Raw genomic sequence first — 27,995 nt, forward strand, 5'->3', positions numbered from 1 at the left:
AATAAATAAAAATACTTTAAAAAAAAAGATTTTTGAGGAAAAAAAAAGAAGTTATGGGATACATATTCCATGGAATACTACTCTGTGATCAAAAAAGATGATGTTGTATCCTTTGGGACAAAATGGATGGAACTGGAGGTGATTATGCTTAATGAAATGACTTAAAAGATGATAGACAACTAGTGGGTGCTCTCACTCATATGTGGAATCTAGAGAACTGACACACATGAACTTGAAAAAACAAAAGAAAAGAAAAGAAAAGGGAAAGAAAAGAAAAGAAAAGAACCAAAAGCAAGCAAACTGTTTCTAAGATTTGTGAGAACTCTAGTGGTTATCTTTGGGAGGTGGGAGGGTAGGAACACAGAACTTTGGTGGTGAGTGTGGTGTGAAACTAGATCCTGTACTATCCTATAATCTGACAATCTTACCTATTAATCACATAAAAGATAAAAGGGGGAAAAAAGCTTAAATGAACCCCTTCTTTAAACTATTTATATCTCCAACCAACATATTCTTGCTCCCAGACATACGCTTTTCCTGTGAGCCACAACATTTTTTTTCCCTTTTCTCCAACCTGATTTAGTTGGCCTAGTTAGTACTATCACACGGCAGGACATCATAAACACTCCACAGGGCCCTGCCCTCACTCTCTCTGACTCTGGCAAAACCTCCTCATCCTCGTGCATCCCTGGCCAAGGCCAGAACCACAGGGTTTTCTTGTGTGGTCAGCTTCCACGTCCTCTCAGGCCCTAAACTGGCTACAAGACAACAGGTCCTTCTCAAAGGGCAATGGCCAAACCTGCACCCAGCAGTCCAGATATAGAAGGCTCTGAGGTAAGTGGTAACCTCAGAGAGACCAACGACTCACTTCTGGGGCCACTGGTCAAAGCCAGAAGCTCTCACCTTACAGCAGCTTACTTGAAGAGTGTCTTTCACTGTGTAGTACATAGGAATCTCAGTATTAAGGGAGGGTATGGGATACGGAGTTCTAGAGGTGGGAATTATGTAGAATTGTACCCCTCTTATCCTATGGTCTTATTAATATTTCCATTTTATAAATAAAAATTAAATAAATTTAAAAGAAGTTACGCAAATGATTATGCTCAGTGAAAAACATAAAGAGGTGAAAGACAGCTACCAGATGGTTTTGTTCTTCTACAGAATACCAACAATCAGAGCATATAAATTTGCACACACACACACAAAAAAAAAGATTATAAAAAGTAACCACAACTGTCTCTCAAACATTTCAAGACAATGGTAGTTTCATGTGTAGAGGATGTGAAGGGAACTCTGGTGGTGGGTGTGGTGTGGAACTATAGCCCTGTAATCTTATAGTCTTGTCAGCCATTACTGTTGTTAAAATTCGTAGGCTCTAGGGGCGGGGCCAAGCGGCCGCGAAATTAGCAGGACTGATCCAATTCTCTTGGTGGGAACCCAATGTAAAGCTTACAACACATTACTAAATCACTAAAATAATAATAGTAATAATAATAACTGAATAATAGAGTATTAATAATAATTTTAAAAATTACAGGTACCCAAAGTGTAACTTCCTCTCCTTTCACGTGACCAAACTAGAATTCCCCTTTGAAGGGTCAGCCACAAGGGTCACCCAGTGGAGAACACACACTGCAATGAGCAAAGGCCAGGATTTAAGGCCCCAGACCCCACCTGCAAGGAGGAAGTTTCACCAGGGGTGAAGCAGGTCTATAGGTCTCTCTCCCTCTCTGTCTCCTCCTTCCCTCAGTTACTCCCTGTCTCTATCTAATAAATAAATAAAACACTTTCAAAAACATTAAATAAAAAAAATCCCCTTTCAGTTCCCATTCTATTCAACCTCAGTCAAGTTCAAGATCCTTATAGATTTCCCTCTACTCAGAGCTACTAGAAACGCCTCTAATCCCTTTGGGCCACCAGATGGCCGGCTACTACACTGGTGTCACAGAGAAGTCCCCAGCCCAACTGACTCTGCCACCATGGTCTGGTTCCTCTTTGTGTCCACAACCATGACCCCACCCCACCCTGACTCACCCGTGTCCCTCACAGAAGCATGAAATCCTGTCTCTCCCCCACTCTGAGGAACCAAGACTTTGTCTGGAAATCATCTTAGTGCACACTACTCCAGCACTTTGCTGGGCTCAGCCCTCAACTCCTCAGCCCTCAATATCCCAAACCTACCTGGGGTTCCCCACTTTCCCTCCAGGGGACAATCAATGCACATAAATCCTTCTCAAAGATCTATCTTCCCCAATATATTTCTCCTCACACACACCCCCTTCACCTTCCTCACCAGAACAGCTATTCCCTGGCTGTCCATTTGTATTCTTTCATCTACTCATCACACATTCTGAGTTTCCTATGGAACCATGTTTTTGGAACTACAAAACCTAAGCTTTTAAATACCAACAGCTCCTCTCTCTCCCTTCTTCTACTCTTGAGTTATCTTCTCTGCCAAGAGTTTCAAAATTTTCTCAGCATTTTTGCAGGGTCATTTGTTCACTGAGAAATTAAATGCAGGATCTTTAGCCAGAATTCAGGGAAAGGTTAAGGGGATTGTGTAAGTGAAAAAAAAAATGGTTAAATCTTTAAATATAATTATCCCACAGTAGCAAATTCCTTACCACTCGTGAGTTCACTTCACCTTCTCCATGTTTTATATAGCTAGTCTTGACAAGGTTTAAAATGGCACTCCCTAGAAGAGCTGAGTGCATAGCATAACTGATGATGGGTTTTGTCTTGAATGTCACATTTAATGAATTGGTAGTGGTCACTTGGAATAATAGTACCAAAAAAAGTTTTTTTAAGGCCTCAGTTGGGCTCAATGGGCAAAAGAAAGTCACACCTGCCATTAGGTGAAAGATGTGATTTTATTCATGCCAACAACTCGCCATCACAGACTCACTAAAAACTTGGAGTTTCATCTGGGACCTCCCTCCTCCAAATCATGTAAGTAAATACTCTCTGAGGACTGAAGGAAAGTCTGTAAAAAGAGGTAACTTCAGGAATATAGAATATTTGACTAAGAGGTAGGGCCATACAGGGCTAATATACTCCAAGTGGCACCCTCTGAGACTGGAAATGGAATGTGGGCAGGATATAGAGTGCTTAGGATACTGTCCCTTCCAGTCAGTCTCCAATCTGTCCCCAGGAAAAGTGGCAGGGGTTAGAGAACCTGTCCCTTCTGAAGTAAATACACAAGCTTTCTTTCATTACACAATCTAGTGATGTATCCCAAAGGCAATAGGCACCATTTTGAGTCAATGAGACTTTGAGTTCTAGAATAACAAGAGTTCTGAGGGTTGGCAAAATAGCCCATTTGAATATTGTGCTACCTTACCATGTACACAGCCCAGGCTGGAGCCCAGCATACACTGCAATGAAGGAATCCTTGGTGTTGTTTTCTCTCTCTCTCTCTCTCTCTCTTTCTCTCCTTCTCTGCATCCAAGAGAAAGGAAAAGGGAAGAAGGAAGGAAAGAAGGAATGAGAAGAGAAGAAAGGAAAAGAAAAATCAAGAACCTTGAATGAAAGGAATCCAGGAGTCATGAACAGAATGAACTGGAGGGGACACTGTAGAGACAAAAAGGCTTCTGGGAAAGTTGCCACAGTCATCCAGGTTGAAAGCCTGCATGGATTGGGTTGGGTACAGAGGTAATGCTGACACAGTATAGGACAACAGTCACCCTCACATGAAGGCAAGCAAGGTTATGGACTTTGCAGAAGCTCACCTGTTCTGAAATGCCTTGATAAAGCCCATGTCTTGTAAATCATGGGGTTTGCAAAAATCAAACTGCCTCAGAACATAAACTCTTGTGAGAACATCACACATCAGAAAGGACAGTAACAACAAATGTTGGAGAGGTTAAGGGGTAAAGAAACCCTTCTATACTACTGGTGGGAATGTAAATAGGTCAACTCCTGTGGAGAGAAGTCTGGAGAACTCTCAGAAATCTAGAAATGGGCCTAGTCTATGACCCTGCAAGTCCTCTTGTATTGGGAGGAATTGAGGCTGAGATCATTCCCCACATGTTTAAAGACTCATCATATATAATCCCAACAAAGAACTGAGAAGAAAGCATGATTTCTCAGGAATTTTAAACTTTATTCAGGAAAATTGAGAATACCCATATGTTGGAATACATGTGGGCCATGAGAGAGGGAGAAAGAAAGAGAGGAGAGGAGAAAAAGAGCAAGAGAGCCATTTTCTCTGACAATGTTTTAATCCAACTTCATGCTAGCTTTCAAACGCAAATAAAAACTACTATAGTCGTGGGCCCCTAGAAACATGCTTAAATTGGACTTCCCACATTTCTTATACCCTAAAATTCCTAATCTCATCTGCTCTGTTCCTACTTTTTGGTTCCTGACCATGAGTCATTTAGTCTCATTTTATGTCTTGCCACCTTCCACACACTACGTTGCAGATGTTACCATGATTCCACCCTGACTTCTCTGGGCAGATGACCTCACCAACGTGTCCTGGAACTTTACCTCTCCAGAGCCCTACCCCCGAAGGAAAGACAGGAACAGGCTGGGGGGAGAAGAGGTATGGATCAACCTGCCAGTGCCCAAATCCACTGGAGAAGCAATTACAGAAGCCAGAATTCCTAATCTATGCACCCCAAAAACAACTTTGATCCATACTACCACTGGGGGAGAAGTGATAGGAAGAAGAGAATAAGAGGGCTCTGAGCTCCAGCTCCATCAGGTCCCAGAGAGAGAGGACAAAAAAGGAAAGATACTTGGATGTAGTCACAGGGTTATGTGTGGCTTGGAGGGGAAGAGAGGACTGGACCTGGAAGAAAAAGGGGTCAATTGCATACAATGTAGACAGATAGTTGTAGAGATAACAGTTAGCCCCATGTCTACAACCTTGAGAGAACCACAGTGGTTTGTAACGGAGGGACTTGGGATTCAGAACTCTGGTAGAAATGATATGGAATTATAACTCTGTTGACATGTAATTTTGTAAATCAATATTGAATATCTAATTAAAAAAAATAAATTGTTTCCATGTGTCAACACTGTACTGCAAACCATTAAGCACCCACTAACCCCCGCCAGAAAGTAAAAAGATACAAAGAAGTGGAAAGACATCCCCTGTCTGTGGACTGGAAGAACTAATATCATCAAAATGACTGTTCTACCCAGACCCATATACAAATTTAATGCAATCCCGCCAATTTTTTTAAGAGAATGGGGGGGGGGGAAGCTACCAAAGTTTCTCTGGAACCAGAATATACCTAGAGTCACCAAAGCAATCTTGAGCAAAAGAAAACAAAACAAGCAAACAAACAAAAATCCTGGTCTAAATTAGAAACAAACCAGCTGGAGCCTCTGAAAGGAGAGATACAACCAGTCCATAGGGTGGGGCAGTACTTCTTGGAGCAGGTGTAGCCCATCCCCCACCACCCCCCCCAGCTCTGGGCCTCAGGATGGGTGTGGACTCTCCTGAGGAAGGTGCCTGCAGAGAGGTGTGGCTACCACCCATCCTTCTGGGCATTTCTCCAGGGAACTGAATATTTCCTTCAGGGCACAAAGCAGCCCCTCCCAGGGAAACAAATGAAACCAAAAACACAAAAACAGCCACAAGCTTCTCAAAGAGGGGATTGCCAAGGAGGAACAAAGGCAGTTGTGCCTGGCTAGCTCTTGAATAAGACAGAAAATTCAAGGATCACAGGGGGAGAGGGGGAGGGGAAAAGGGGGGTGCAGGGTGTAGAAAGCACTGAAACTGTGGGAGCCAGACTATCAGGGGCAGCTCTGAGGAATAGGCCTGGAACCTCAGTTAGCCTGCACCATCTGAATCTATGGCCTTTTTGCTTTGTTTTGTCATGTTTCCGCTATGAGTGAGGAAGAACTTAAAAGTGTCACTAAGGAAGGAGTAGGAAGGGTTTTAAAGAGCACAAGGGGAAACACCTTTACACTGTGGGAGGAGCTTTAGGAAGGTAACCACACCTAGAAGACTGAAGCCCAGTAGGGAAGACAGGTAGAAGCTGGCTCCAGATGGGATTAGAATTGGGAATTTAAGAGAAGGAGGGAACACATAAAGTCACACCAGCTGTCTACACCTTAGCTCTGTTTCTACATGGCTTCTACCTCACTCAGTCTTTGAAATAAAAAAATTTCACTTTGCGCACCTGATCAGATGTGATTCTTCTGAAGCCACATTTTGACTAGACCCACCTTCTCCTGGGTGGCAACTGACTCTAGAGCCTCCTCTCAGAAACCTGGCCATTTCCCCAAAACCAGAAATTTAAAGGTGAGAGATAGAGAGACCTGAAGCACTGCTTCACTACTCGTGAAGCTTCCCTCTGCAGGTTGCTTGAACCTCAGTCTTTGCTCAAGGTACACTCCTGTGTGTACCACCACCCACCTGGCCCAATCTTGCTTCTTCTCACCCAAGGTTTGAGGTCCCTAAATCTGTCCTTGTCACTACATTGGGTCCCTTTTGCCTTTGTTCCTGGATCTCCTTGCTGGTTCCATTTGCCTTTTCTGCACCTTCCCTGCCCTTTTTTTCTCATCCTTCGACCTAAACCTGGCAATAACAGAATGTACTCCTTAGTTCACCAGAAGGACCCACCCCTACCTCCACTCCCAGGCAGTAACATTCTTCTTGCACATGTCCTCCCCCTAGCCCACTCATCCAACCTCTCCCCCCCCAGCAGGACCGGAGCAGTTGCCTGGCCTGACTATCCTCCTCACTCCTGCCAAATACCCCAGAACTCACTATCAGAACAAGATCTGGGTTCTGTGACACTGACTCTCCCCCCTCTGACCTGGTGCTGCTACTCTCCCTTCCTAAGCTCCTTAGGAAAGACTCCTGGAGGAAGGACATAGCAGGACTCCTTCCCCTGTACCCTACAGGTTCTTCTTCTAGCATTTGCCCTTCTTCTGTAGCCAGTCAACAGCGTCAGGTTGAGCCTGATGTCTGCTTGTTGCTGGCTTTGAAAGTGACTGGGATCCATGTGGATTCAGTCAGCTAGGAAGGACCGTCAGTTTCCCCAATAAATGGGTACTCACGGGATGCACCATGAGAAGGTCGATCCAATGCATCCCAGGTAAGAGCCAGGAAGTGGGGCAGGATGCCAAGATGTCTGCATCCTGTCCCAGCATCTCCCTTCACACCTGACTGCTAAGGCCATAAAATGAAGATGAGTTCAGATATGAGCACCTAGAGACAATGGCTGAAGTAAATCCTCTTCAGCATCCCCTGAACACACTATAAGTTAGAAGTGTGCTGGTGAGGGGAGTCAGGTGGTAGCGCAGCGAGTTAAGCACACGTGGTGCAAAGTGCAGACCGGCATACGGCATAAGGATCCCGGTTCAAGCCCCCGGCTCCCCACCTGCAGGGGAGTCGCTTCACAGGCGGTGAAGCAGGTCTGCAGGTGTCTCTCTTTCTCTCCCCCTCTGTCTTTCCCTTCCTCTCTCCATTTCTCTCTGTCCTATCTAACAATGACAACAACAACAACAACTAAAACAACAATAAAAACAACAAGGGCAACAAAAGGGAAAATAAATATAAGAAGAAAAAAATTTAAAAAAAGAAGTGGGCTGGTGAGATAGCTCAGTTGGATAGCACATTGCTTTGTCTTATGCTTCACCTAGGTTCAAGCCCAGTCCTCACCACACTGAAGGAGCTTCAGTGCTGTGTTCACCATCCAAATGGGCTATTTCACTGGCCCTTTAAAAGAAGGGGGGGAGTTATAAGGGCTGGGCAGTGGTGCACCCATTAAAGCATACATATTACCAACCACAAGGGTCTGGGTTCGATCCCCTGCTTCCCACCTGCAAGGGGTCTGCTTCACAAAGCAGATCTACAGGTGTCTATCTTTCTCTTCCTCTCTCTATCTCCCTGTCCTCTCTCAATTTTTCTCTGTCCCATCTAATAATAATTAGAAAAGAAAAGCATGGCTGCCCCAGCCAGCGGGGTGAGAACAGGGGCTAGGAACCCTGGGACCTGGAATGAAAGGGACAGGAGACACAAAGAACGACAGCAAGACAGGATTCTGATCAAGCTGCAAAATTTTATTGTGTTCACAGGCATTATAAGGCTTTGGGGAAGGGGGAGTGCAAGAGGAGAAGGAGAAGAGGGAGAAATTATCAGGGTGGAATGTCCCTTGCAACATACATAGCCGAAACTATGTCTATTAACTATAACTATGTGGTGTGTCACTTGTTTTCTGGTAAAACTATGTCTATTAACTATAACTATGTGGTGTGTCACTTGTTTTCTGGTAAATGGCCTACCTGCAGGGAAATAGAAACTTATCTCGAGGGCTTTCATTGTTTCAAAGGCTTATCTTCTATCAAGCAGAGATTGGCTCTTGGCATCTCCTCCCTTCTTTTCAATTTTAACTGAGGAAGGCAATTGAGGGTGAGGGGTAGAGACCTTAACAGCAGCAGATTTGGTGGGCATTAAGAGGGGGAAGTATTGACCTGATTCCTCCCACGGGGTGAATAGAAACCAATCTTCCCGCATCTTACAAGGCTCTTGGTGTCTTTTGGGGAGGGGAGGCAGAGCCACAGTTTCCAGGGTGAAGGCACAAAATTTTTATTGCTGACACCAACCTCCATGCAAATTAGGTTTGCTTCACGGGGGACTCAAAGGCGGACTATGGGGTCCTCCCCCTGCAGTGCTTAGCCTCGCACCCCTTACTGGTGTCCTTGCCCTGCCAAGGTTGGATGTCTCAATGCATAATTCTGAGTTTTATGCCATCCAAAAGGGAGGTCTGTCACCCTCAGGTTTAGCCAGGCCTCTGTCAGCCAAATCAAGCCTGTGATAATGTATTTGTAAGGGTTTTGATGACAAGGAGTCAGTCTGCCATTTTATAAAATCAGTAATCTTATTGAAAATAAAGGGTCCCAAAAAATAAATAAATAAATAAATAAATAAAATAAAATAATTTTTTTAAAAAATTTAAAAAAAAGAAAATAAAGGGTCCTAAGGTAATCATTAACAAAAGACTAATCAAGGGTCCCACGACTGAAGGCAGCCAAGTAAGGAAAGGGGAATTCATCCATGATTGTGCAGAGGAAGGGTCATATCTATTTCTCAAATCTCGACTAAGTGTTTGTAGGTTTTTAACATTTTATTCTATGATTCCTGATTCATTAATGTAAAAACAACATTCTTCTTGTAAAGCTAAGCAGGTTCCTCCCTTCTCTGCTGTAAGAAGATCAAGGGCTCGTCTGTTCTGTAAGGTAACCTTTGCCAGGGACTTGATCTGTCTCTGTAGTGCCTCTAGACTGTTTGTGGTGGAATCTATAACTTGTTGCAATTTGTTAGAAAAGTCATGGGAGAAGTAAATAGAATGTCCTAGCACGGGAGTCGGGCTGTAGCGCAGCAGGTTAAGCGCAGGTGGCGCAAAGCACAAGGACCGGCATAAGGATCCCGGTTCGAACCCCGGCTCCCCACCTGCAGGGGAGTCGCTTCACAGGCGGTGAAGCAGGTCTGCAGGTGTCTATCTTTCTCTCCTCCTCTCTGTCTTCCCCTCCTCTCTCCATTTCTCTCTGTCCTATCCAACAATGACAACAACAATAATAACTACAACAATAAAAAAACAAGGGCAACAAAAGGGAATAAATAAATAAAATAAATATTTTTTTAAAAAAAGAATGTCCTAGCACCCCACCAGCTATGCCAGTAGAGGTAGCCAAGCCTATGCCAACTATCAATGGGAGGAAAACAGCTCTTTTATGAGTGGAGTGCAGGAGCCATGCAAACTCATCAGGTTCATATAAAGTGAGTTGGGGGATTATAGCTACCATGAGGCAGGACCCAGGGGTAGTGGTATTTATGCTAGTCAGAAGCATCCCGCAGCACCAGAAGTAAGCTAATGGTGGCGCTGCATGGACAGCACTTACAGAGACATTACGGGTGCAAGTGAAATTAACAGGGCCAGAGTTGTTGGTATAGAGGCACACCAATATGAATGAATTGCCTATGTGTTCTAGAAAAAGCAGGACTGAGGGGACGGAGGTATGGGGCCCCATAGGGGGGTCCTTTGTGGTGGCATCTAGGAAAGTTGGCAGTGTGTTGTTTAAAGGTGCCGCAGCAAGAATGGGTCATGAAAGGGATGCACACAGCAAGCAACGGCAAGTGTTGAGAACAATCTGAGAATAGTTTAAAAGGTTAATTGCATATTGGAGATATAGGGGCCAGGTAGCCCATTTTTTAGTGGCTTCCATGGCCGAGTTTGTTTGGAAAGCCGAATAGAGCTTATTCTCTGTTTCTATAATGACTTGATTTACCTGTTCTCTATGCTCGGCCAACGCCAATTGTCAGGAGATATGTATAGTTCCTGTAGGATATGTGGAGTATCCATCATTATATAATTTACCTGTAACTCCCTCTTGCCAATGGGTATCCCAGGGATCAGAGATCTGAATAGTAAATTGGGACCCTTGTAATCTGAGAATACTGGGCTTTCTTGCTTTGGTTCTTGGTGAGTGGGCATCATGGAGAAATCAGGACCAATAGCGGCAGCCTCCATAAGTGGAAACATCAGTAAGGCATCCGTCCCTGTCTGTATTATCAAAAGGAAAGCAGGCATAAGGCCGATGGGTGCTAGATATAGTCTTGGGAGAAATATTAATAACAACAGTCTCCCGGCAACCTTTAGGAGGACAGCGTGCCGTGCCAATGCTTCGGACTATAGTGTGTGAGTCCTTGGTTTGTGTCTCTCTAACCTGGAATTCCCACTGATAAACAAGAGCTGCACAGGCAGGAACAGTCAATATTAGGGGCATGTAGAGAAGAAAAGGAAGCATCACATGGTTGAACTTCTTTGGAACCATCTTCAGAGTTTAGTGTTGTTTTCCTGAAAGACAAAAGAGGAAAAAAGGGCCTCAGGAACTCACGTTCTTGGGCATGGAATACATTAGTAACTCTTGGGGCTTTAGGGAGGTGTATCAACAGGATGTTTGAGGACTGGATCTGAACTGGTTTTTGGAAGAGCAGGGCAATCTCCCTTTGAGGGTGAGATTCCATTAACTTGTCTAACAAGCCTTTCAGGAAGCCACCTAGGAGCTCCTTCATTTTGATTATATATGCAGGCTGAGCCACGTCCCCAGATGAGGACAGGGTTGGGACCTTTCCATTGTGAGGTCAGGGGGTTGCGCCACCTGACCATGGCTTGTCTATTATGGGTCTTGGGATGCCAGAGACGGTCAGCAGCAGATCTTTCTTGTGCATCGAGATTGAGAAAATTAAGAACAAAAAGAGCATGGTTGAGGATATTACGTGGCGTTCCACGAGTTTCATAGAGGGAAGTCTTTTTGAGTTTATGTAGGGTTGCCTTCAGCGTTTGGTGAGCTCGTTCTACAGTGCCTTGGCCCTGAAGGTTATAGGGAATGCTTAAGGTTATAGTGATATGCTTAATGTAGAGGCTCTGGCAAAAGGTCTGAAAGTTTTTTTTCCAGTATATCCCGGGCCATTGTCTGTTTTGATTATTTTATGTTTGCCTATAACTGAGAGGCATTGAAGGACATGGGCAATAACATTTTTTGAGGCCTCTCCTGTATGAAGGGAGGCAAAGATGAAGCCAATAAAGGTATCAACAGTAACATGAATGTATTTAAGTTTTCCAAATTCATTAAAGTGAGTAACATCCATTTGCCAAATTTCACTCGGGATCAGCCCACGCGAATTAACTCCAATGTGAGGGACTGGGAGTGAGATAGAACAGTCAGGGCAATTTTTAACAATTTCACGAGCTTGGTCATGGGTAACCTTGTATGCAAGGTGAAGGGTCTGAGAGTTAAGGTGGTGGAGAGAATGGGCTTGTTGTGCTAGGGAAACGGGGTCAGTAAGGGAAGGTTAACTGAGTGGCAGCATCTGCCAGTGCATTTCCTTCAGAGAGGGGACCAGGTAACAGTGTGTGAGCACGCAAATGACCTATGAAAAAAGGGCAGGTTCGAGCGACAATTAGGGAGCGCAATGTTAGAAATAAGGGAGAAGCATTAGTAGAGGATTTGATAAAAGGAACAGTCTCCAATAAGGGCACCAAATGAGCAGCATAGGCACTGTCTGTATATAGGTTGAAGGGTTGGGAATGCAGTTTTTGAAATACCTTTATAATAGCATAAAGCTCAACAAGCTGAGCTGAGGTATAAGGGGAGGGGCAGGAGGTAGGGCTTCCATCAATCACGTAGGCTGCAGTTCCATTAGCAGAGCCATTAGTAAATACCAAGGAGGCTCTATCAAGAGGCTGGGTAGCCGTTACCCTGGGGAACACAAAGGGATGCACAGCAGCAAATTGTAGCAGGGGATTGTTGGGATAATGATTATCAATGGTGCCTGAGAAGGAGGCACATGCAATAGGCCAGTCATCAGAGGCTTGGAGCAACCAGTCAAGCTGGTCTTTAGTGTAGGGTAAGATAAAAGAGTCAGGATCTTTTCCAAAATATTGACGGCTCAATTTTCGTGCTTTTATAATCAGCTGTGCAACCAGGAATGGATATGTGGCAAGTACTTTTTGAGGGGAAGCGGGCAGATGAACCCATAGTAGGGGATGTCCTTTATCTTTGGCTTTAAGTGAGTTTTTCCAGAAAACACCAGTCGGCATGTGAAAAGTAGAACAGATAACAAACAGCAGGGGTGTATTATAGTCAATTTGAAAGACAGTTTGTTCTTGTGTAGAGCGGTTTATAAGGGTTAAGGAATCTTGGGCTTCAGGGGAGAGCTTTCTGGGGATCAATGGGTTGGGGTCACCATTAAGGATTTCATTTAGGGGGAGCAAGGTGTGAGTGGGAAATCTTAAATATGGTCTAAGCCATTGAATATCACCTAGAAGTTTTTAGAAGTCATTTAAGGTCTGTAGATGGGAGGTGCGTAATTGAATTCAAGGGGTTAGCACTCGGTGGTGAAGGAATTCATATCCCAAATAAGTATAAGGGTCAGCTATTTATACTTTATCGGGGGCGACTTGAAGTCCTCTATCTGAAAGGCTGGCTGTCAGGTCTTCTAGGCATTGAAACAGGCTGTCTGTCTGGGCAGCAGTCAAAAGTATATCATCCATATAATGAAGAATATATATGGAAGGCCATCTCTGTCTAATTGGAACAACAGCCTGATCAACAAATTTTTGACAAAGGGTAGGGCTATTGGCCATGCCTTGTGGTAATACTTTCTACTTAATAATGGGGCATAGGGCCCTGAAAATTTATTTGGGATATGCTGAAGGCAAAATGCACATGGCTGCCGGGATCAGTGGATTCATAGTGTAGGCACTGAGCCCCAGCAATAAATAACCCTGGTGGCAATAAAAAAATAATTTAAAAAAGGTTAGAATACTGAGGAGCCCTTGCCACCCTATCCCCCCACCCCTTTTCAGGTCTGCACACCTCTAAAGTGTGTATTTTCCTCTTTTCTATCCCTGTTTGTCTCAGTAAATGCTTATCTCCCTGAAACATGACAATCTCTCTTGTGATTCTTCCATGTAGATGTCAGTCTAGAACCTGACCAGGGGAGCTTAGAAGGGTCCTATGTGCCCTTTGCCCTGTTCTCTCTGCTCCCCTACTGAACACTTGGGGTTAGGGGTATGAGCATTCAGCTTCTGCTGGCCAGGCTCAGTCAATCATAACTGGCCCCCACACACTGGAGGCAGAGGTGAGTGAGGAGACAGGGTGCTGGGTCCAGCTGTGGAATTCAGAGAGGAAAGGAGACCACAGGAAGCTTCTAAAGCAGGACAGGGCATCCCAGATGGGGAGGGAAAGATCAAGGGCTCTGACCCAAACCGAGCCAGGCCAGGCCAGGCCAGGCCAGAGGCAGTGAGGAAGCAGGACAGCCAGAAAAGAGCAGAATCTGTGCTGGGGGTAGTAAGAGAGAAAGTCAAGGGCCATGGAGACAGTATAGTGGTTCTGCAAGACTTTCATGCCTGAGGCCCTTAAATCAGGCCAGATTCAATTCCCAGCACCATCATAAGCCATAGCTGAACAGTGCTCCAATCTCTCTCTCTCTCGCTCTGTGTGTGTGTGTGTGTGTGTGTGTGTGTGTGTGTGTGTGTGTGTCTGTCTCTCCTCTCTCCCTCTCTCTTCCTCTCTCTCTCTCTCTTTCCTTCTCTCCCTCTCATTAAAATAAGTATTTTTAAGTGAGAAAGAGAAAGAGAGAGATGAACTGGAGCTCATTGGTAGGAAACACAGAATGCCAAAACAAGAGCTTAGAACTGATCCCAGGGATGATAGGCACTGAAAGGTGTTGAGTAGGAGAGGAACATTCGAGAAATAATGTGTCAAATGGGAAGCCAGGAGAGACAGCATAATGGCTATGCAAAAAGACTTTTATGCCTGAGGCTCCAAAGCCTCAGGGTCAGTCCTCAGCACCACCTTAAGCCAGAGCTGAAGACAATAAAAATAGTAATAATATATGTCAAATGAGACTTTCCTGTGGTGGTGAACATGGTAAGATACAGCAGTAACTAGCACATTCACACACTGTGAAATTATAATAATGATAATAAGAATAATGATAATACGGGAGGTTGAGGCCAGATGCCACATGCTTCCATGGCTTACTTACTAAATATGGTTCCACTATTGTCATCCTCCCCACCTTTATTAGGTACATAAGCGTTTCTACTGGGGAGGAATCACATGAGGCTAGCTCTCTCAGAATGACTGATTGCAGAGGCTGTTTCTCCTCTGAACATCAGGGAAGCCCCAGGTGGGGGAAAGGCTCCCAGCAATGCACCCCAGGAAGTCAGGAAACTTGAAAGAAAGCAAGCAGGCCAGGGGCTCCCCACTCAGACAACAGGGCTGCTCTTTGAAAAAGGAAATGAGAAGAAAGCAGGTGGGGAGGTGCCACCCTGGAGGGAGCAGGCACTGCACCAGGGCCATTTTGCACAGCACTGATTGACCTTCCCATGAATCACCAGGACACTGAAGAATGCAGTTGGGCTGAAAGACATAGGAGCTATGTTTCATGGTGCCACTCATGGGAAACAGCCAGTGTCGGCAATCTCTAGGGAAAAAGTTCAGTGACGAAGCTGAGGTCATAGCTTGATGGGTGTGGGGTTTCCTATAGAAGGATTAAAAATGTTCTGGCACTAGATGGTAGCAAGACTGCACAACACTATAAACACGTCCCTGAATCATATAGCTTTTAAAAAATATATTTCTTAAAACCTGATTGGTTTGGGAGGGGGGAGTAAATAGCATAACAATCATGCAAAAAGACTCTCATGCCTGAGGCTTCAAGTTCCCATTTTTCAATCCCTGCACCACCATAAAAGCCAGAGCTGAGCAGTGCTCTGGTAATAAATAAATTATTGATTGACTTATTATGAGAAAGAACCACAGCACCACCCTGGCAAATGTGATGCCAGGTATTAAACTCAGAGCCTCATGCTGGAGAGTCCAGTGCTTTACTCACTGAGCCACCTCCCTGGCCCTGAAGTATATATTTAACAATAGTCTGATTAAGTGGTCCTGGAGGTGGCACAGTGGCCTTAAAAACATTGGTCTTAAAAACATGAGGTCCTGGGATCAATCTTTTAAAAAGTAAAATATAAATAAAATGATCTGGTACAGAAATGTCATGTTAAGTGTATCTAATTCCAATAATTGTCTTAAAAAAAAAACAGTTCAGGCTCAGGGAAAAAAAAAACTAGTATAGCCACAGGCCCTTTGGAATATAATTAAAATATGCCTACTAGCTATCTACAAAATGTAGACACCCCCCCCCCCCCCGCCCCAACTCTTCATCTGCACTACTCCAACCTTTAGGTTCAAGATTAGTCAACAACTTGTTTGGCTTTATATGTTAAATCTCTTTTCAGCCACCAGGTTCCAGATGCTAGCATGATGCCAAACAGACTTCCCTGGACAGACAACCCCACCAATATGTCCTGGAGCTCCAATTCTCCAGAACCCCACCCCACTAGGGAAAGAGAGAGGCAGGCTGGGAATATGGATTGCCCATGTTCAGCAGGGAAACAATTACAGAAGCCAGACCTCCCACCTTCTGCATCCCACAATGACCTTGGGTCCATACACCCAGAGGGTTAAAGAATATGAAAGCTATCGGGGGAGAGGATGGGGAATGGAGTTCTGGTGGTGGGAATTGTGTGGAGTTGTGCCCCTCTTGTCCTATGGTTTTGTCAGTGTTTCCTTTTTATAAATAAAACAAAATAATAATAATTTTAAAAAAAACAGTTGAGCAAGAGCCCAGAAGGTGGTGCAATGAATATGGTATAGGGGGAGGGGGTCCAGATTTCAATCTCCGGCATTCCTTGTGCCACAGTGATGCTCTTGTTCTCTCTCTCCCTCTTTCTCTCCTATTAGTATACAAATAAAAAAGCAAGTCGCTGGGCAGCTCAGGAGTTGGTGCTCTAGTAGGGCACAAAATTTGCCAGTGAGTTCCCAACTTTGATCCCCAGTTCTACATGTGTCAGAGAATATTTAGGTATTCCTCTCACTAATAAATACATAAATAAATAAATCTTTTTCAACTATTTCAAGTTATATATCAATATTTTATTTAAATTTAATTAATTCAGATATTTTTCAATAACTGCAGGAAACTGCAAGATAGCTCACCTAGGAGAACACCTGGTCTGCCATGTCTGTGACGCAGGTTCAAGTCTGTGGAGGAAGCTTCACTGCTGTGGTGTCTTTCTCTCTCATTCTCTGTCTCTTTTTCCATCTGAAAAAGTCAACCATAAGTGAAGCCTAGGTAATGACAAATAAATAAATAAATAAATAAATAAATAAATATTAAATCACTAATAAACTTTTAATTAAAGAAATAAAAGACTGGTCCGAGTGCAGTGGTGTTTACACTTAATTTATCACAGCCAGTTACAGACTTCTTTGGGCAGAGGGTAGATAGCATAATGGTTATGCAAAGAGACTCTCATGCCTGAGGCTCCAGAGTACCAGGTTCAATTCCCAGCACCACCATAAGCCAAAGATGAGCAGTGCTCTGGTAAGAAGAAGAAGGAGAAGGAGAGGGAGAGAAGGAGGGGAGGGGGAGGGAGGGGGAGGGGGAAAGGGAAGAAGAAGGAGAGGAAGAAGAAGAAGAGGAAGGAAGGAAGGAAGGAAGGAAGGAAGGAAGGAAGGAAGGAAGGAAGGAAAGAAGGAAAGAAAGAAGAAAGGAAGAGGGAGAAGACAGCAGGACCAGGAAAATGGCTCAGTGGATACAACACAGGACTTGCATCTGAGACTCCCAGTTTGAGACATGGAATCATATATGCCAGAGTGTTTTTCTGGCTTCTCTCTCTCTGTCTCACTCAATTCGAAATTCTCCATCTCGAATGAAATAAATAAAATAAATTTTTAAAAAATATAGAATAAAATCCAGGCTTCAGTGCTTATGTCAGCCATCCATCCAAGGAGTGTGTGCAAGGAGTAAGTATCTAGTAGCAAGGCATCAGGAGTGCATGTCCAGTAACAGGAGGCCAGCGGAACACAGAACTGGGCCATAAGGAATCTTCTGGAGAACTTGTGCATGTCTAACGAGCAGGACTGTTTGCAAATACCCGCAAAGGATCTCCTTCATGGACTTAAGCTAAGACTGTGTTTCTTGACCTCTTTTTAGTACAGTGGGGTCACATGACTAAGGGGAGTTACTCCTGAGACAGATGCCAGCTCTTCTGAGAGCTCTTTTCCCAGACTCCTTCCCAAAGTCTGGCCATGGTTTCTTGGTCTGGTGAGTAGGCCCTCAGATGATCAGCAGATATGGAGACTGCAAGAGGAGTGAACCTTTGCTGATATAAGTCGATCAGATCTGCTGGGAGTTTATTACTGCAGCATCCTCTAGTCCATCTTAGAAGAGTCCCTATTTGGACTAAGGCAGCTTGACTATTTTCTGGGAATGAGACAGGAATGGAGTAAGAACAGTAATGTAGAAAGAAGCTTTGTTGATGTGATTTCTCTCTCTCTCTCTCTCTCTCTCTGCCTCTTTGTTTCTATAAAGAAGGAAGGGAGAGAGGAAGAAAGGGAGGGAGGGAGGGAAAAAAGTTGCATCCTGGGAGGTGGGACAGTGGATGTGGCATTAAATTCTCAGCATGAGGTCCTGAATTTTTTTCACTGAATTACATGTGTCAGAGTGATGCTCTGATTCTCTCCTTGACTGATACATAAGTAGAAACAGGGGCCAGGTGGTGACACACCTAGTTGAGCACACATGCTGTAATGGTCAAGGACGTGGGTTCAAGGCCCGGGTCCCAACATGAGGAGGTAAGCTTTACAAGCAGTGAAATAGCACTGCGGGTATAATTCCTTCTCTCTCTCTCTCCCTCTTCCTCCTCAGCTTCCCTGTATCTAACCAATAAACAATGAATAAAATAAAATATTTTAAAAAATAAATGGAAATATTTTCCTTTATTGGGGGATCAATGGTTTACATTAGACAATGAATACAATAGTTTGTACATGCATAATATTTCTCAATTTTCCACATAACAATACAACCCTCATTAAATTTTTTAATTTATAGAAAGGAAACACTGACAAAACCATAGGATAAGAGGAGTACACTCCACATAATTCCCACCACCAGAACTCCATATCCTATCCCCTCCCCTGATAGCTTTCCTATTCTTTAACTCATACTCTGGGAATATGGACCCAAGGTCATTGTGGGATGCAGAAGGTGGGAGGTCTGGCTTCTGTAATTGCTTCCCCGCTGAACATGGGCATTGACAGGTCAATCCATACTCCCAGCCTGCCTCTCTCTTTCCCTAGTGGGGCGGGGTTCTGGAGAATTGGAGCTCCAGGACACATTGGTGGGGTTGCCTGTCCAGGGAAGTCTGTTTGGCATCATGCTAGCATCTGGAACCTGGTGGCTGAAAAGAGATTTAACATATAAAGCCAAACAAGTTGTTGACTAATCATGAATCTAAAGGCTGTAGTAATGCAGATGGAGAGTTGTGGGAGGGTCTCTGTTGTAGACAGATAGTAGGCATATTTTAATTATATTCCAAAGGGCCTGTGGCTATATTAGGTTTCTTTGGTTGTTGTTGTATGTTTGTTTGTTTTTTTCCCCTGAGTCTGAAATCTGATATGAAGGTGGATCCTAATTATTGTATAGGAAGATTATGTCATGGCTGGAAAAAGGACCAGAAAGCTGGATCAGGGAAGAGAGAGTAGCTCCCAAATATGGGAAAGGTATATAAATATTGTTGACTATAAACCCCATCAATCTGATCTGATCTGGGGCCCATATTCAGCTTAGGAGCCTATGTGACCTCTGCATCCCTGTAGATCTGAGTTCACATTCTGTGGTCATGAGTAGGAACATTCCAAGCTGCCCCAATATCAAAACCCATCTTCCTCAGGTGTATGTTGTCCAGCCTCCCTTCAGAAGATGGAATATTCTCTACCATTGTTGATCAAAGTTGAGGGCAAAGTCCTATGGGGGCCCACAAAGGGGTCTATTGTATTGTTCCTGATAGGGATGACTGGTAACAATGGAGACAGGGATTTATTTGAAGTCTAGGCCCATCATGTCTGTTTGGGAATCTCAGGAATCCCCATATAGAGCCCCACCTGATGGGGTGGCCTGATAATGACTAAAGCGTCATCATTAAAGTATGCCAGCTTCTTGCCCTTATTCAGCTTTTGCAGTCCTTGCTTTGATAAGGTTAGCTTTGGAGTGAATGAGGGAAGTATAATAGGAAGTAGATGAGGAGGATATCTAAGTCTAAGTAGACACTACTTCATTATGAACTTTATACTGACTCACTGCAGACTACTGTGCACTTTTGCTTTCAGGTATATATTTTGCCCTATTTTATGGATGGATACATGTGACTATAGACTCACGGGACCTGATCTATATCTAGGTTTGGGAACTTTGTTAGTAAGTGAACCACCTGGAATGGAATTAGAGAATACTATGAAAGGAAAGGTCTTACCCAAGTAATGAGGCTGAAGGGTTGGCATTCCATGCCTGACTTTTCTGGACACAGTCTGAAGTAAAGCATGCTGAGGTGGTACTCATTGTGTTGATTAGATCATCAACAGATCTAACATCAACAGATGCAATATCATTTGGTATGAACTGAGAGAAGCATGCAGGAAAGTGAACCTCACCCTAGAGGTTCCAGGACTGGGAAAAATATAGGCTCTATAGAGGAAGCAGGAGTTTCCTGCTGTCTTGGGATTTAAGAAGGCAGTAGATAGTTATTGCTATAATCACAATCATTTGGCAGTTAGGTTAACTTTGAAATATCCCTTTGTTAGGATTTGCTGATCATACACAACATCACAATACTTTATGTCCTTTGGCATTATTTATATATAGCTATGCCACCGGTTGCTTCTGTTCTCCCTAGTATAAGCTTTTTTAAAATTTTTTTTATATTTATTTACTTATTTATTTATTCCCTTTTGTTGCCCTCTAGTCTAAGCTTTTAAGAGAGTCAACCTATCAAAGACTCAGCCTATGATCTGTGCATTAAAAAGTATGGGACATTCAATCAATTTTCCCCCTCTCCTATTAATTAAATAGTGATTTCTATGACTACAAATTAATAGGAGTGTACATAAACACCATTCCCACCACCAAAAGACTGTGTCCCATCCCACCCCCTCACTCCCCACCCCACCCCCACTGGCCCATGAAGCCGAACATCCACCCTCACCCTCAAACCAGGGTTTTTACTTTGTTGCCCTACTCCAAATTCAGTCAAAACCTGCTCTGAGTCTCCCTTTCTGTTCCTCTTTCTCAACTTCTATTTATGAGTGGGATCATCCCATACTTGTCTTTATCTTTCTGAGTTAGCTCACTTAACATAATTCCTTCTAGCTCCATCCAACGTGGGTCAGAGAAGGTGGGTTCATTGTTCTTAATAGCTGCATAGCATTCCATTGTGTATATATACCACAGCTTTCTCAGCCACTCATCTGTTGTTGGGCACCTGGGTTGCTTCCAGGTTTTTAGCTATTATGAATTGTGCTACTATGAACATAGGTGTACACATATCTTTTTGGTTGGGTGTTATGGAGCCCTTAGGGTATATCCCTAGGAGAGGAATTACTGGGTCATATGGAAGGTCCATGTCTAGCCTTGTGAGAGTTCTTCAAACTGCTCTCCACAGAGGTTGGACCAATTTACATTCCTACCAGCAGTGCAGAAGGGTTCCTTTGACCCCACAGCTTCTCTAGCATTTGTTGCTTATTGATGTATACCATTCTCACAGGGGTGAGGTGGTATCTCAATGTTGTCTTTATTTGCATCACTAAGTAATTTTTAACAGCTAAAACTAAGCTGACTCCCAGTTCACCTAACCATACCACTGAAGTAACAGCAACCAGTCAATCCTGGTGTGAACGGTACTGACATTCCTATCATTCAAGGTGCCTCAGGAGACACCAAGGATGAAATGAAATAAGCCACAGGATCACAACTCAGCAATACCACCAGTTCCTGTTGGCTGTCCCTACCCAGCACTCACCCAAGAGAAGGATGGCCTTCTGTGAATGGAAAGATTGTCAGGCTTAGTGACAATGGCTACTGTGTTGCAACCCTCACTCCGTGGGGACTGGCTGGATTTGGCTCAAAATTATTTCCTTCTGGAGTCACTGTTGCCAGAAGGCCTCAGAATAGTGAAGAGTGGTGGTCAGTTTAGAGGAAGCTACCTGTGGTTTCAAGCCTTCCTTCCTGCACACTGCAGTCATCCACATCTGACTTTGTTGCAGTCAGGTGTGGTCAGCCAACACCCTGTACTCAGGATGGGCATTCAATTGCTCCCAGTACCACTGCTTATCTGGACAGTTAAAAAGCACTTCTCAGGTTGCGGAGGTAGTTCAGAGTATAAACCACGTGCTTTGCATGCATAAGATCCTGAGTTTGATCCCTAGCACTAATGAGGCACAGAAGCTAAGGATTAACTTCTTAGTAAACTAGGATTAACTTTTAGTTGAAAAATTCAGTGGATAGCAATCTTCTACCCTCTTCTCAGCATAGGTAGGACTTACATTTTTATTTTTTTAAATTATCTTTATTTATTTATTGAATAGAGGTTGAGGTAGAGAGGGAGAGAGACAGAGAGACAGCAGCAGCCCTGCTTTACCACTCATGAAGCTTTCCTCCTGCAGGTGAGGGCTGGGGACTTGAACCCCGGTCTTTGCACATTGCGATATGTGCACTCAACCAAGCACACCACCACCCAGTCCTCTAGACAGGACTTTTTTTTTTTTTTTTTTTTTGCATAAGGGTTATTGCTGGGGCTCAGTGCCTGCACTACAAATCACTGCTCCTGGAGGCTATTTTTTCCCTTTTGTTGCCCTTGTTGTTGTTATTATTGATTGTTGTTATTTCTGTCATTGTTGTTGGATAGAACAGAGAGAAATCGAGAGAGGACAGGAAGATAGAGAAGGGGAGAGAAAGACAGATACCTGCAGACCTGCTTCACCCCTTATGAAGCAACCCCATGCAGATGGGGAGTCGGTGGTTCAAACTGGGATCCATGGGCAAACGCTAGAAGAAGAAGACTGGGATCCATACATGGGTCCTTGTGCTTCACGCCATGTGCACTTAACCTGCTGCACTACCACCTGCCCCCCTAGACAGGACTTTTTACTGCTGTCATCAGAGTGGCCTTGGGTGGTGGCTCTAGAATCTGCTACTTCTGCTAAGAGTCTGCTGATAACCCAAACAAAGTTTACTCTCTTTAAAAAGAATACTACTAGTAATAATAACTTGGTAAGCTCATTGCTATGAGTTACTATAGGAAAGTAAGTAATTGTAAAAAAAAAAAAAAGGACAAACACCGCTCAGAGCTCAGTGTTTTGGGATTTTTTGTTTGTTTGTTTTTGTTTTATATGAAACCACTTAGTCAAAATGCCAGCATTAAATAAGCACTTCTTCCTTCATTAAGAAATGGTGTGTGTGTGGGGGGGGGGGGTTGGACAGTAGCGTACCAGGTTAAGCGCACATAATGCAAAGCACAAGAATCCTGGTTTGAGCCTCTGACTCCCCACCTACAGGGGGGTCGCTTTGAAAGTGGTGAAACAGGTCAATAGATGTTTATCTTTCTCTCCCCTCTCTGTCTTCCCCTCCTCTCTCAATTTCTCTCTAACAACAACAGCAGCAACAACAACAATAATAACAGCAACAGCAAATGGAAGAAAGATGGACGCCAGGAGCAGTGGATTTGTAGTGCAAGCACGGAGCCACAGCAATAACCCTGGAGGAAAAAAAACAAAACAAACAAACAAACAAAAAAAACCACCTCGGTGTGTCCTGTCTCTCTACCTGAGAATCTGATAACACTATATATGTATATGTGTATGTATGCATGTGTAAGTCACCAGTTATTATTGAGGCTCAGTATGGACACTATGAATCCGTCACTCCCAGAAGCCATTTTTTTCCTTTTTTTTTTTTTTCTATTTTATTGGATAGAGAGAGACATTGAGAGGAGAGAGACAGGGAGATGGGTAGAGAAACCCCTGCAGACCTGCTTCACCACTCGTGAGCTTTCCCCCTGCAGGCAGAGAGTGGGGGCTCAAAGCCAGGACCTTGCACGTAGTAATGTGTGTGCCACTGCCACCCCCCAAAAAAAATTCTTTTTAATAGACTCTGTCCCTTACATTGGATTGGGAAACCAAGAGCAACTGAAAGAGCCAACAAACTCCACATTACTAGTCGGGAGTGAGATCAAAGAGGCAATACAGACCGCTGTGCTCAGCAGAAAATTCAAATGCTCACAACAGGGAAAAGTGACCATCAGTCTCAGAGCATTAGATGACCTTTGACAGAAAACAGAGTTGGGCACAAGAGTTCAACCAGTATAGTGGATAAGCACCGAGTTCAGGGCCACAGAGTCTGGCTGTGGGGTGTGCAATGCACAGGCCCACCCTCCTCCTACATGCCCATCAGCCTTCCTGTCACAGGGGCAGCAACAGCTGAAACCCAGCTGTGGTCCACTCACCAAGTCACGTAGCCAAGTATCCAAGTGTGTCCCTAGTTGTTGGCTTCCAGACCCAATCTCAACATGAGAGAGCACGTGGAGGCTTCCCCAACCCAACAAGCAACATTCACACTTCAGAGGGTCTCCAGCAACCCAAATCGGTTCTAACTCTCTGCTCAGGGACAGCATGAGATGATGCAGGTTAAGAAGCCCATTTCCGGGAGTAAGGAGATAGAGCAGCAGGTTAAGCGTGTTAGCGAGCATAAATCAAACCACCATCCACTGTAAGGAAGCAAAGATGTTTATTGACGAATTGCAATCCGGGCCGAGATGGTGACTGGTGTTAGTCTACCAAGCTCGACCCCGAACAGGGCTCAAACCATACAATTTATAGGAATTCAGACTACACTCAGGGAGGGGGAGCACATCACCTTATCAACCTACATCCAATAACAGGCTATAGCAAACACAAGATCCAATCATTTCAGACTTAGCAAAAGCATGATCCATTCAAAGCAAAGCGCGGGCTAGTTTCAAATATAGTAAGATCACACAACCAATAGAATTCAACCAGGCACATCCTCCTGCCATCGGCTATGACCACCCATCCGGTAGGCAGCACACCACAAAGTCTGTTCAAAGGTCCTGATAAGGCTTGTCCTCAGGCAGGGTCCTTTGAACAATGGGTGGCCTTAACTGATTAGGTCCTGCTTATTCAAGGGGGAAGGGGCAAGGAATTTTCCACCTCATACTACAAGCAACTCATATTAAAAGCACTTAACAAACAACTGCATAAAAAGGGAATTTCAAGGCTACTGCCTTTTACAAAGCGCACATGGCACAAAGCACAAGGACCGGGCTAAGGATCCAGGTTCGAGCCCGTGGCTCCTCACCTGAGGGAAGCCTCTTCACAGGTAGTGAAGCAGGTCTGCAGGTGTCTTTCTCTACCTCTCTCTGACTTCCCCTTCTCTCTCCATTTCTCTCTGTCCTATCTAACAAGGACGACATCAGTTACAACAACAACAATAATAACTACAACAACAATAAAAAACAACAAGGGCAACAAAAGGGAAAATAAATAAACAAATATAAATTAAAAAAAAAAACATTTCCGGGACTCCTGTATAGGGACAGGCATGAGCCCAGCCTTCTGAGCTTCTGACCAACTGGTTATATGTTGGAGGGTCCCAAGGACCGTCTCTTCAGATCCCATTTATTTGCTCATGAGGCTCACAAACTGAGCGGAGGCTCCACGGTCCCAAGTTCAATCCCCAGCACTACAGTAAGCCAGAGCTAAGCAGCATATGCCAGACCACCATGGTATTATCATGGAATCCTCTGGCTGCATAGTATGAATTCATTATGTCCACATCATGGAGTCCATGGTCTGAGAGGTACTGGTGTTTGTCACAGCTTGAGCCCTTGGCCCCAGGCTCTTGTTGATCAAACTGCTCATCAGCCTAAGACATCCACCAGATGCCTGCCAGAGAACAGGAGTTTTCAGAGGAGGACCTAGTGGGGTTTGAATTGTTATGTGGAAAACTGAGAAATGTTACACATGTACAAACTATTGGATTTTATTTTACTGTTAACCGTAAACCAATAATTCCTCAATAAAGAAATTTTAAAAAATAGTTTAGTAGCCAGAAGGAACAACATGAAAGGAAGCAGTCCTTTTGCTCTATATACAGCTTCTCAGTAATAAGAAAAACAGCAGAGAACTCACCCAAGTGTCAGTCAGTAACAAGCATTATAATTCAGGGGTCCTACCATCATCAAGAAACCACCAACACACCGGTTTGTCAGAAAGGATACCAAAGGGCATGAATTCCCAGCCCTAGTATCCCAGCAGCAAGACTTCCCCACCCTTGACAAGCCGTCTCCCCAAACCTCTTCCTCTGGGATATTTCTTCTGGAGGCTCCACTGTTCAGACATGAGTGATCAGATCACCAACCACTGTGGGTTGAGTCATGACTGGACAAGCTGCAGGCCCTCTCCTCTTCCTGAAATCTGTGGGGTTCCAGCACTCTTTTATCATATGGCTGCTTCTGCAGGCAGCCAGCCAGCCACCATCCTCAAATGCTCCCCCACCAAAGTCACCTCATTCATATTTAAGTACCTTAATCCCTCCTAACACAAGAAATTCCAAGAGTTTGGAGAGCTGTGAGTTAAGAACTGTGCATAAAAGTCAAGTGTATAAGAGATATAAGTTGGCCATCAGAATAAGCAAAGGTATATTTCTAATAAATCATAATATCACAGCCACCTAGATGACTTCCTTTGCACAAAGATGCAATTCACTTGCCAAACCATGTTCCCTGGGAAGGCCAACATCAGAAGTGGGGGGAGAAGTCTTTTTCTGATTCTAACAACAAAGCTACAAACATACTCACTGCACCCTGTTCAAATCTTTCCTTGTTGCTACAGATGCAGTTACTTCTCATGTCTAGCCTAGCAAGAGAGGGCACTATACCATTAATCAGGGCATGAGTGGAAGAAATTCAGGTGGGAAAATGATAACAGTCATCACAATGAGCCCCCCTTTGGCTTAACCTTTACCATTTTTAAAAATGCTCTCCTGTGCCAGACAGCTTTCAAGTATGAAAGCAACAAGGTCAAATTGGGTAAAGATATTCCTTTGATGGAGCCAAGACTTGGAGATCCAGAACTAAAATATCAGTATTCTGATTTTCATTATTATTTTTTTATTAGAGTACTGCTCAGCTCTGGCCTATGGTGGTGTGGCAGCTTGAACCTGGAACTTCTAAGACTCTGGCATGAGAATTTCTCATAATGGCTATAGCATAACCATTATGCTATCTACTCCTGCCTAGTATTCTGATTTTATAGTCTCTGCTCTTTGCAAAATACAAATAAAAAAAAATCTACACATTGAGAAAAGCTTCTAGGTTCTAAGTTAGGCAGCCAAATTCTAGCTGCCTGTCTCCTGGGTAACGGTAATTTCCCTCTGGGAATTGGCTGCCATTCTTAGCTGCAAAACCCAGAAGGGATAAGCAAGCAACTCAGGCCTGGCCATTCATACACTTGCCATGGTGACTGGTTCTGGGGCAAGCATGTGATCCACCCAGAGCCAATGAAAGGCATGAAATGTATATAGCCCCAATATGGGGTGAGACCTACCTCTATGCCATTGGTCTTGAGCAGGCAAGAAGGTGCATCTGGAGCTGTTGGCCACCATCTTGTCCCTATGTGGAAGATGAGAATTGATGGGAATAAGACACATTCTAGAGTCTTTTTTAAGTCTTTTTTAAGTTTGGGTAATTAGAAAAGAGGCAGCTAGAATCAAACACAGCCAGGGCAGTGGCACACCTGATTGAGCATGCACATTATAATGCTCAAGGACCCAGGTTCAAGCCCTCAGTCCCCACCTACGGGGGAAAGCTTCACGAGCAGTGAAGTGGTGATGCAGGTGTCTGATTAAAACCTTGGTGTGTCCTGTCTCTCTGTCTGAGAATCTGATAACACTATGTATGTATGCACGTATTGTCATTAGAGTTATCACTTGTCGGGCTAGCGTCGCGGGCGGGAAAGATGATCCAGGAACCAAGCTAGTGGCGGTAGCAATACAAATCTTTATTCATACAGGTGCCCCAGAGTCAGGAGTGAGTGCAGCGGGTTAAGCCAAGTGGAGCCAAAAACCGCAATGGCCGGTGTCCGCCTCCCCCTGCATGTCTGACCTCCTCTAGGTCAGAAACGGAAGAGAGAGAAACCAGAAACGTAAATAGCTTTTATAATACCATAAGTAGGAGTGGCTGGAAATGGTAGGGGCTTCCCTAGCAACCGTTGCCAGGGATTCAGTTGGCGGGAATTAGCAATACCTTGTGGGGACTTAGGAGGAAGACCTTTAATCATTTATAAGACAAAGCAGAAGATTGGTATATAGATAAAGGGGCGGGCCATACTAGCATGGAAATAGGGTGCTTTGTGGGCCCTGCCAAGCTCGACCACATCTGCACAATTTCCCAACAATCACGAAGGTTCTCAGTGTGGGCACTATGAATCCATCACTCCCAGAGTATATATATATATCCATTCCCTCTCAGTTTTACTTATCTCTAAAATAAATAAATAAATAAATAAGAATCAGACATAGTCACCTCCCAAAAGGAACTATA

Source organism: Erinaceus europaeus, chromosome 10 (genome assembly GCF_950295315.1).
Source record: "Erinaceus europaeus chromosome 10, mEriEur2.1, whole genome shotgun sequence".
Taxonomy (NCBI): Eukaryota; Metazoa; Chordata; class Mammalia; order Eulipotyphla; family Erinaceidae; genus Erinaceus; species Erinaceus europaeus.